This window comes from Frieseomelitta varia, unplaced genomic scaffold, assembly GCF_011392965.1.
Source record: "Frieseomelitta varia isolate USP_RPSP 00005682 unplaced genomic scaffold, Fvar_1.2 scaffold_622, whole genome shotgun sequence".
NCBI lineage: Eukaryota > Metazoa > Arthropoda > Insecta > Hymenoptera > Apidae > Frieseomelitta > Frieseomelitta varia.
The window spans coordinates 313,885-326,053 of record NW_025110393.1 but is presented as its reverse complement, the minus strand read 5'-3'; the positions used below and the strand labels follow the sequence as shown (position 1 = coordinate 326,053).

The window sequence follows — 12,169 nt, the reverse complement described above, 5'->3', positions numbered from 1 at the left end:
TTTTTTTTTATTTATTCTGCTATTGCACGATTTGCTTTCGGTAAAAAAGTAGAAGCAATTAGTCCACGTAACTTTTACAATAACCATTGCTGTAGCAACAGGTTATCTGTGTAATTTTATCTCTTCGTAATTTCAACTTTGGAATCCCTGAGCCTCGAACTAGTTTCAAAATCAAATTTAAATATACGTGTATACGTACGAATGAGATGTCGAGGATTTTTTTCAGAAAGGGGAATGTCTTAATTTAACGTTGCCAGACTTGTGAGCTTGATGAAGAACTCCTCTTAGGAATTCTAGGCTCAATAAGCTTATAATCTATTGGGGCGAACATTTGGGGTTCGATTACTGCTTTTAAGAGGTTCAATTCATTAAAATGTTAAAGTACTTACAAGTACTTATAAAGTACATGTTCCGGCGTCTATAGTTTGAGTAACTTTATTAGTACGTGCAATTGAACATCATGTTTGATGAGTATAGCCGTCCATTAGATTTAACTTGATTTCGAGAGTACATGTTGAACTTGATCCAATCACTAGAAATTCTCGTGCCGCGCCCTTTTCTCTTTTCTTTTCGAGTACGTTCCCCACCACCACGTATTTTTGATGGCAGCCGAGACGCTTTTTTCCATTCCCCGTGTCTCTGCTCGTATCGACGCTAATCTCCAAGTCTCGATCTCTGTAATAACGGGGCACGCTTTCTGAACATGAACTTTTTGGATTGATTTGAAATTAGAGGAGCACGCCTTTGTTGTACATACGAGAACACAATTCTAGTTGTAATAGCATTATATGATTAGATTACAATTTTTTTGTTGAAATGCCGCAGTTTGGTTTATTGTTTCATTTTCAGGTCATCCGGCTGGTGGTGTAACTTTAAAAAAAGGTAATACTCCGATTGCTACTGTAGATGCTATTCGTATACCTCGCAAAGTAAGAAACCTTCACTGTGAATCATTTACGAAAGAAAGATAGGCGAAAGAGATAGTCCAGTTTGTAGTCGAGTTTTTAGTACTTGGATTTCTAACAAATGTGCAGTAATTGGACAAGTGACTTTAGTAACATAAAATGCTAAAAATTTAATTACTATTCCAATATCCCTAGCAACAATCCAAATGCTAAAAACCAACAGTTAACTGTAGCTGCCAAATCATCAATCGCCCGTCATCTATCACGATTCTAAACACGCCCGAACCGTCGTATCAATGTTATTTCAATCCCATGGACGGGTTTCTCGCGCCAACTGAGCCCTCCACGATCTCTCAGAGGGAATCTTAAAATTTATTTTAAGAAAGTTACCGCGATCGCGGTTATGCATCCAGATGTCGAGCACGTGTCGGTTAAGAAGAAAACAGTTGGCAGAAAATAGACTCGACACGTCGCGAGGATGTAACCGATGTAACGCAATCACGTGGTCGTCGCTTTCGTCGGATTCGTCGGGATCGTCGTTGTTTCTCTCCTCCAAGTCGCGTGTCATTTTTACTGTGACAACGCAGTGTCACAATATCATACTTCCAGAGGAGGAAACAACCGCAGAGTCATTCTCCGCGAGCATCTGGTCCACGATCCCATTGATTTGTCATCGTGTCGAGAAGGAATCAGCTGTTCGCAAGGCTGTCCTTGAACACCAGTTCACCTTTCTCCATTCATACGGCGTTTGAGTGGTTCGGTACTCGGAGCCTGTTAAATTCTCTCTCTCTCTCTCTCTCTCTCTCGCATACATATACACATACACGTAGCGACAATACCATTATTCGTTCCGATCTATTATCCCTCGAGTGATTTCGAATTATTCTCGCTCTCGCAAGCTCGTTCTTATTGATTCTAGTTAATCACGTGCTTGACTGTAATTCGCTGTCTGGCCTCGCTCGCCTCAGACTTAACCTGACACATCGATCTCGACGACGATTTCCGCGAATATTTGCTTCGAAGCGAAATTAAGTCTCTATCGTTCAGACAACGTACTTGTAACGTAAAGTCCAAGGTGAAGTCCGCAAGATTCCTGAATTTTCGATTGACACGTTGACTGTCACGCGAACGTACGTTTCATCAGTGATACGAAGTGTTTGTAAAATATCGCAATAAAAATTAATTTCGTTTTGCCTACACTATTTGACATTCATTCGATAATATTCATTTTGTTTTAATCGCTCTAAAATAATGGCGAACATTAATGAGTACTGTGACGATCAATTAATTTAAAGCGGCAACATAGAATATTTCTGACATTTCGTTTTTATTACTAGACTGTTAGATAGTATATTGTAGCAATCGATATTTTACAGAAATCTGTCACTCCAATCAAAGACACTAAATGATTTTCATAATTGAACAATAATAATACATCTTAGTAATTGTCAAATATAAATCTCGACTTCTCTACCTGCGAGACGCGATTCTTAAAGATTCGAAAAATTTTCTGAGAGATCGTCACAGTTAGAATTGGTATTTTAAAATATTCTTCTACCTCATCTTATCAAGATTAACTCTTACTTTTTGATATAGAAACTGTTCTCGATAAACTGGTTTGATGATCAATAAAAAAAAGAATAAAAGAAACAGTGACAAGAAAGATGCTATTAATATCTATAGTTAACGCAATATGCAAAAAAAAAAAAAAAGAAACGAAATTAAATTAATATTAACGATGGAATATTGATAAAGCGAAAATATGTACATGTACGCTCAGAAATAGACACAGAATATCAAATGGAACTCGTTTTACATCACAACGTGATAGAATCAAGTTGTATTGTCTGCGTTTAACGCAGGAGATTCCGATAATTCACTCGTCCAATTTGCAATTCATGATCACAATCTAAAGGTCTAGTCGGCGGGCTCATTCGCATAAACGCGAGTCCGAACTCGCGGAAGTTCCTAGGCCAGACATGTTGCTGCCTAGTAAATTTCGCGCACGTGATCCACGTGGTCTGTCCAGCGAAAATCGCGTGTTACCCGTGCGTCAAGGATCGCCGGACATTGTTTCATCCACCGCGTGACGAACCTCTGTTAGGTGTCCAATCGAGCTTCTGCTAATCCCTGGAATCCTTACGTGTAGTGTCTTGACACGACGACGGACCGGGGTTGAAACTCACAGCCCTTCGTAGATGAAGAACAGGAACGAGGACTTGGACAGAGAGTGAGTATACTCTGGCAAGCCGGTTAGTATAATAGAGGTTTGCGGCGACTTGGTCGATAACGCGTTCCAATTGGCTGGTGCAATTGGATTCCGTTCGACTTCTATGGTACCAGCATGTATTCGAGCGGAGAGTACGTGGGATTTTTCTACGTGTACCGGGCCAATGTCGAGTTTATTGGAATGGTTCGATTGATTTTTCCCCAGGGAAATTGTTCGGATTGTTTTTGTTTCTCACGGAGTCCGAGCGACGAACTTTAACCCATTAAGGCAATCCGTGAAACACACTATTCGTTCGCCATTTTCTTTCAATCTGTGATATTTCGACCGGTCGTTTAAGCGTTGAACTTCGACGTACGAAGTGTCAACATATCATTCTATTTTCTGTTTTTCACTATATGTAATTACGTATATAATAATATATTGTATTATATTATATATTGTAATTACTTATAATATATTATATAATATACTTCACTGTAATTACTAATAATACTATATGTAATTTTTTTATTTTTTTATTTTTATTTATTTTTTTTTTTTTTTTTGACATTGCGATTATGAAAAGAAACTTGTAGATTCATCTAGAGATTTTATAATTTCATAAGGTTGGAACGAATATGCAAAGTCCTCACATCTTGAGAAAAAAAATTAAGCATTATTTCGCTGTTTTGTCTACAATGGGTTAATTTATCAACTTCTGGCTGATTAATAATATTAATAAATTGACAACTATCCAGTCGTACACTTCTATATTCAATATATTAAAAAGCTGGCTCACAATTCGTAAAATTCACTTACGGAACTTTCCTTAATATATAAGTCGCGAGACTATCACTATATTACAATTTATCAACAGATTAACTCGCAATTTGTAAAAATTTCGCTGAAAATATCAGTTCAGTTGTGCAAGAAGATCTTAGTATAAAGAGTTGCGCATTTAGAGAAGAAGGTTCTCTTTGTCTACGAGTGATATCACGATGTTCTCATTAAATCGATATGATGATGATACTCCGTTCTTTCAACCACAATCCAGATTATTTTTCTTTCTTTTTCCTTTTTTATTCATTAAGATTAAAGAAATGGATTAAAGAAATGGAACGACATCCTTGGCTACGCGTTATCTTTCTTACTTTCTACGACCGGTGTGTCTGCCTCGATAAGCTTATCGAGATGCAAAAATTCCGAACACGTCTGACCACTCCGATAGACAAGATCGATCTCGATTGTGTCGCTTCGATATCGAGCCACTCGGTTTTACAAACAACGAAGAAAAAGCAATGGAACAATGGACGGTTGTTTACAATTGCGTGTCTGCAAGTAATCGAACGAATAAATAGTTTTTATCTAAACTAAAAGTCAAAAGTTGCGTCATTTTCGCGTTCAATTCAGGGTGATTAATGGCGAAATTTATCTGCGGATACATTGCTCGAAGAATCGTAGAGTCTTTGATTTCGTCGAAGAAGTCAACGTTTTATTTTTAAATTTTAATTTCTCAGAAGAATTTAGTTAATTATTCTCTTTTACTGCGCAAGCATTAATTATTTATGTAGATATATAAAATTCGAGGTTGAGTTTTGAGATTAATTCGCGAATTTATTGTCTAAAGAATCTGAGGATCGTTCATCTCATTAAGAATATCAATATTTCCATCTCACCTTTAATTTATGATTAATTTATGAAGACTCTAATTCCATTAACTTTTTTGCTATCATTGAAAAATCATTGATTAATTTATGAAGACTCTAATTTGATTAACTTTTTTGCTATCATTGAAAAATCATTGAAAAGAATTTTAAAAGTCGTTGATCGAAGAAATTGATAAATACTAACGCATAATTCGAGAGAATTTAGTTGAAAAAAAAAATGTATTGCTAGACGATATTACACAACCAGCTGTTAATTAAAATAGATAAAGACAATTTTGAGATTAATCTCTCTTGAGATTAAGATCCGTCACTCTGGTTACTTAAATAAATTATCAATCATGTATTGATATACAAACACTCGAATAACTTACACAATGAAATTGCCATATAATTTCTTTTTAATAGAAATAAAAAATAAATTTGATAAGGCTTATTATAGATAAACATATCATTGATGCGCAATCAGTGAATCACTGATCACGTGCAATTCAGAAATAAGACCATTTTTTAGGCAGACTGGATATTGAATCTATTACACTCTGTGACAACCGAATTCGGATTGCTCAGAATTTATTTTGAGATAGAAATGTTTAAACGAAATTTAATTACTTTATCAACTTGTCATAAAATCTATTATCAAACTTTCTAGTTTTATTAGAAATGTAAGACGTTAAAAATTGCAAACGGTTCTGATTCAATCTGAATCGGACTAGCGTCTATAGAATAAAATCAATGTCCAAGCAGACTACACATCGAACTCGTTGAAATAAAATCATTGGATGTAAAATGAGAAACGGCCAGAAATCGTTATTCACCACAAACGGCGACAATATTAATAACCAAGCGAATCAATTCCATTTCTCCGGATGTAATTGAAATTCAAATAAGCATGACGTCTCTGGCCAGTCGTCCCGTCGGCCGATAACACGGATTTATGAAAATTTTCCATCGAACAACGTATAATCTTCGGCGCGAAACTGGCCGATAAAAACCTTCAGGCGACCATTCGACATGAGGTCGCAGGTGTTGGAGCGATAACGCGGAATAATTAAAATTCGCGGGCCGGGAAACACCGTTAAATCTTGTTATAAAGCACGACGATCGATACATCCCTGTATTATTGCGACGTGTATTTATGAAAATGGTGCAGAGACGAAAATGGCTGGCGAAAAATAGAAACGATTCCGCTGTGAAGTTGCTCGAATTCTATCGAGTTTGTCGTTGGTTCCTTTGGGTTTCGTTATCTGTCGTGTTAACATGAGTTAATCGTTATCGTGATTAACGTGCTACGCTGTCCATAAAATCACGAACTACGTGTTGCTAAGATAGCGATCTCTGCTGATGATCGTTGGCATCGACGTTTCTTCGCTGTTCTCTTCCGCTGGTGAGATCGATAGAATGGTCGGTAAGGTAGTAAACTCGTCTTGTTAGGTAGAGGGCACGACGTACCGGAAGTTGAAGCTCGTTTCGATATTTCATATGTCCTTTCCCTGTTACTTGTACTTTTATTTTTTCCGATAATTTGGCAACTCAGACTTTCGCGTACGTGAGAATCTATGTAATACTCGTCGTTGTAATTAATACATTTGATTTGCTATTCTTTTCGATCAATTTATATCATAAAATGTTTATTTTTTTTAACATTACGAAAAGAAATACTTGATCTTTGTTTCGATAGTTAACTTTATAACCTCTCTATTTTTTTATCGTACTTATCATCATGAATCAATACTGATTCACTTTCCAAAAGTATCGTTTATCTTTACTTTGTTATCGCGTTTCTCAACTTGCAGTGAAAGCAAGTTAGAGCTCGTTACACGTGCAAGTATAATATAAAAACGAAGTATACAGAAGAAATCCAAGAAATTAACAATCCGAGTAACGAGTTAACTCGTCTTATACCCGACTAACAAGTTCAAAATCATGAAAATCTAGTTCTTCGCCGCTGTAATAGTGCAACTTTGTTATAAACTGCCAATTATGGCAATTTGAGTTTTGAATGAAACGGTTGATTAATGGTTCCATTATCTAAGCTCATCGATTTATCGACGTTACGTGGTTGTTATCATTTAGCCATGAATCGAAATGATCTAACAAACCTTCGTGGAATTCCGTGAGTTTAGGTGCTCCTAGTTATAGAGTCGAAATGATTTATCGAACGTTCCTCGGTATATTGTGCGCTCGAGCACCTAAGTATGAATCGAAATGATCTGCCTCCTGTGTCCAACAACAGTTGGGCATAGAATCGTCATGATTTATTGAGTATCCCTTATACCTGCAGGCCCGTCGATTATCCATAGGGTCGAAACTACCTGCGAGCTATCCCAAAAGTTTATCCTCATACTTGGAATCTGGATCTCTCGTCCACTCGCGATCGATGCAACATCGAAAATTTTTCTGTCGTGATATTTTTCTTGGCTTGATTTCCCGATTGCCTGAAACTTAAATTTTATTTTATTCACTCCAAATTGATTCACAAATTTGTAAAGTTTTCTTTTATAATTTTCCACGAGTGAATATTCAAAAATCTAAGTGAAATCAATTTTCGAATACTCAAACCTATTCATTGTGATCGGAAGTAGCGATGTTCAGGGAAGATTTGCGGTTCGATTTGTGGAACGTCGCACGATTTCGAGTGGTCTATTTTTGCAAATATCGCCGCAGGGAATGTAACTGGTTCTTTCTATTAATAGTTATGGCGTTATCGCCATTTTCGCCGGTGTTTTTTCCTCAACAACCAAAGAGCCAAAAGAAAGAAACTATCCATAAAATACGCTTCCCCTTCGCTTCTACAAAATTTACATGGAAATTTAACAAGTTCCATTTGTTTTATCTTTAATTTTGTCTTGTTTAAAAGAAAAGATTAATATTCATTAAGAACAAAAATTATAATACATCAATGAATCAGAAGGATCAGTAGGAAGAAATATCTTATAAAATACTTCAATTGTCATTTTTTCTTTATTAAAATCTTTCGTTTCTACACAGAATTTATATTCGCATATTTACGTTCGTCTTTAATCTTTAAAGGGAATTTTATTTTATTAATAATAAATTTTATTAATTTATTATTTTATATATTTTATTAATTTTATTATTAATAAATTTTATCTATTAATAATAAAAGTTTAAATATTTTACTATTGATTGTTGGTGAAGAGATTTGGAAATTGTTTGGAGAGATCCTTCGAGATGGCAACCTCTTTCTAAAATACCAAAATTTATATTCAAACGTTCACGTGTGTCTTTAATTGCATCGCGTTCTAAAAATTAATCATCATTAAGAGCAAATCGATGATTTTCCTTGAATCTCTTTCTTGAACGTTTGCCACAAGTTCCGTCGTATGATGATCGTTTACAGGAACGATTAGCTCATCGGAGAATTGGCAGGAGGCTCGACGAGAAGTGACGTCATTGTTACAAAGAATTATTAGTTGTCTTTGGTGGAGAACGTCAGTGGTGACGTCGTCGAATTTAGACGCGTTTGATCCCAGTCCAACGCAAACTCGTCCGACAGAGTAGCCTGCATTTTTAAATCGTGGCTCTTCGAAGCGGCGCCAACAAAAATCCACGCCCCCGCGTTCACAAGTGACTCAACTTTCGATATTTTCACTGCAAGTGCGTGAAATGCGTGCGAACGGTTGATTTTTAGACGACAGTCGAGTTTATTACGAATATATTATAATATATTGATCCTGTTGCTATTTTCGGAGTACGTTCGAAGATAGCTTTCTAAAATGATGTTGAACTCGTCGAGTGTTTTATTGAATTTTGAAGACGCCGCCTGAAATTAATATCTAGTTTATCTAGTTATAAATAGACTGACTGTAGTACTTTTGTGCAGATTCGCATCTCTGAGAGTGTCGTTGTTACACAAAGTTGAGAAACTTATAGAAAATGGAGTTGATTAATTTGATAACTCTTGGCTCGCTTCATTAGTTTTCAGAATTGTCTATATTTATAATATAATTACTGTATCATTGTGAATTTTTTAACCCTTTAAAGAAAGTTCGAACTTCCAAGCTTGTACATGTAAAATTTTAGCCGTTTAATCCTTTGCAAAATTTAAACATTTTAATTTCTTCCACTTTATATATTATACTTGGAGAATTTTATGCTTCGACGCCGAAAGAATGTCCTAATTCATTTGTTCATCATCGAACAATAAAATCATTCTATTTTTCATGAACATTTTCTTTGGCAAAGTACGTAACATTTAAATAAACACGCGATTTCCTTTATCTCTCCGTCAAAGTATCAATCAGAATCATTCGTTACAGCACGATTTCGCCTCGAATTCTGTGCGATCGGTTCGTTTAATTATAACATGAAGGCGTCGCGTGTTGCCGCCGACTTTTTCTCAAACTGATCATTATCCAGCACGTGCTGCTAAATTTGAACTTTGCCACTGTAGTTTCTTGGCCGCGTGTCTTCTTTATCAGAGCCGATTGCTTGCGATCAACGCGCTTCCTAGTTCTGAATCATTGAATTCTATCTCTGTTAATCTGAAGATCATTATTAGGCGATACTATTAAAAAATATTGTAGAATATATAAATACATGTTCTTTTTTTAATGATATCGATGAAAATTAGAATGATTTACAATCTACACTTCAAACGCTAAATTACATTGAGAGTTTTTGACTGATTTTTTAATTGATTGTTCAAAATTACAATTGACAGTAAGTAGTAGAATGGATATAAAAATTAAATACAACAAAAAATAGAAGGAGATCTTTTTATTGAGTTCTTGTTTTTGTGTTCTTGTTCTTGTTTTAAAGTCCGAATTCCTCGAAATCATTATAAAATAACACATTGTATTCTCTACCAAGAAAATCTAAAAATTTGCAGAAAAGAGTGAGTTATAGTTTTTCTTCGGGGGTAACGCGCCTCTTCTGAGTAAAGATAAAGAAGACAGGTTGTCAACTGCTTTGTTTTTAAGAACTCGATCTCACCTTGCCTTCTGACGCGGGAAAGCTGCCAAATCGTTTCTTTAGAATTCGCGAAACCCCGGTCGAACGACATTTGCGCTTTGCGAACACTCGTGTTAACGTCTCTCCGCCAGAATTATGTTCTTAATATCTACAGAAATGTTCATATCAGAAAATAATCGATTCTTAGAAAATTCGAGTTAATTTTAACAACGTTTTTTCACGTATTGACAAAATTTTGTACTGTCGTTGTACTTTAGTAAAATAAGCAACTAAGCTTTTAAAAATAAAATTTTCACTGAACTTAGGTATCTCCAAAATGCAGAATATATTTGATTAAAATAATTTCATTATTCTGGATTTGTAAGAATCACTAGAGTATTTAGAATTTAAAAACATTTTTAAATGAAACTGTTATAATTTCGTTTAAAGTAAGTTTACAAGTTGAATTCATAAATTTAACATCTGCAAATTTTGATAGAACGAATATAGTACTTGTATGAGGGAGATATATATTTGTGTCAAGCACTTAGATATGCTCTTGCTCAGAAGTTTTCCAAAGCACCATTTTCCCTTCGTGCAGTTTTCTGAGAAATATGAAATATGAAATGTAAAGTTACAAGCATTATTTTTTAAATACAAAATTGATTATAGTTCTAACGTTAATAAAGCTCGCACACTTTCGCGAGCAACTTGTACCAGCACGATTTGCCAGCTGTCGAGTCCTTAGTCGACACACGTGAAACGTTCTCTCAAAAATTACGAACCTGTTTGACGTTAACCGAGTTTATATGTCTCTTTTGAGACAGTTGCCAAGACTCGGCAGTCCGCAAAGTTGTTCATCGTGAAAATTGATCGCCTTTTCTCGATACGACCGACCAAAAGTTGCATCGGCGTGTAACATGCGAACCAGGCAAATTTTCCATCCGCGACAACTCCAACGATTCGTCTTGTCACGCGAATTGGCAAGAATTCCGTGCCTCGTTGATTCGCGATGAAGCGAACTTGCTTCTCCTCCGTTTTCTTAGAACCTTAATCACGGGGAAATCTTCCGTTTCTTTGCTCCGTTCGCGACGATTAACCCCCGGAGGTAGGAAACTACAATGCGTGAGAGGTAATCACCTCTGTAGCTCGTTAGTCACCTCTTCGAAGAAAATTCATTTCCATTTGCGAGAAACTGGTATATAGAATGTTGGTACATTCGTTCTTTTAAATAAAATATTAGGTATATAGAATGTTGGAATATTCGTTCTTTTAATAAAATATTTTTGTTAATAAAATGTCTAACGTGAGTAATTGAACGTTGATGAATTATTTAAGAATCCTATTGTCATTTGTTTCACTTTACAAGATTTTTTTTTTTCGATCAGAGAATTACGATTTAATATCGAGGAAATTACCAAGTTTCGTACGAATAAAATCACTATAATACAATAAAGAAGATACGAATGTTTTATTTATCTGTGTATTTTACGGAAAGTCGTTAAATTTTTCTATTTCTACGGCAATTATTTAATAACAACAAATACAATGCAACAACGTAATTAAAACTTCCCTTTCTCGTCGATGAACTTGAAAATTTGCAGTCTGATAATAATTTATAATCTCTGATAGTCGTTTCATTAGCGATTCCTTTGTTCAAGCGCGAGACGTTCACTCCTAGATTATTACGCAACGATGAAAATTCCACAGAATCCCATAAAGTTACACAACGTCACCTTGCAAAGCACGTTCCAAACGGATCGTCGTTGAAAGAGCGAGGGAAAGTCTACGAAAGTCACGTTTCACGGCTCGTCGGTGCATCTTGCGTCAATGTGGTTTCCGTTTCCGGCCAACGCAACCAAAAATGTCCACGAATTTTAATCTCGAACGCGTTCCACGTCCGTACGACGTTCTTTCTTAGGAATGTAGGAACACGACGACGATTGCGTAAAACGAGGCCGAGAATGAGTTGCACTTTGACTTTATAATGCACCTCGATGAGGTAAGCTCCTCGACGTCACGGTGAACGTTGTACTCAATCCCGAGGCACGAACGTCGTCACCGTTTCTGTCGCATGGGGAAATTGTCACGGGAAAATCGATGTTAATCGTGTTTGTCGTTTGTTTCAACGTTTGCTAGAATTATACAGGTTGTCCATAAAGTCTCTACAATTTCAAAAATTTCGTACAAAGGCAAGTGAAAAGACAGATGAGTGGAAATTATTACAAAATGAGACGTATATATTTGAGTTTTTTTTTGCCTCATTTAATACACCTCTGTCGCATGGGGAAATTGTCACGGGAAAATCGATGTTAATCGTGTTTGTCGTTTGTTTCAACGTTTGCTAGAACTATACAGGTTGTCCATAAAGTCTCTACAATTTCAAAAATTTCGTACAAAGGCAAATGAAAAGACAGATGAGTGGAAATTATTACAAAATGAGACGTATATATTTGAGTTTTTTTTGGCCTCAT

The 12,169-nt window shown here is 35.8% G+C and overlaps 1 protein-coding gene and 1 long non-coding RNA gene across 2 annotated transcripts in view; one reads left to right on the top strand and one right to left on the bottom strand.

The window, feature by feature from the left end:
• The first annotated feature begins 830 nt into the window (after window positions 1-830).
• The window catches only part of LOC122534670 (glycogen synthase kinase-3 beta-like), a 56,429-nt gene continuing 45,090 nt past the window's right edge, over window positions 831-12,169 (top strand). The window contains exon 1 of the mRNA XM_043665526.1: window positions 831-882. The gene's annotated coding sequence lies outside the window, so the exon portion shown is untranslated. The remainder of the gene's footprint in view (window positions 883-12,169) is intronic.
• Window positions 9,498-11,828, bottom strand: LOC122534672. Its single transcript, XR_006307967.1, has 3 exons — window positions 11,432-11,828; window positions 10,413-10,811; window positions 9,498-9,864 (listed from the first exon to the last, which is right to left on the bottom strand). It is a non-coding gene; the product is annotated as an uncharacterized LOC122534672 (long non-coding RNA).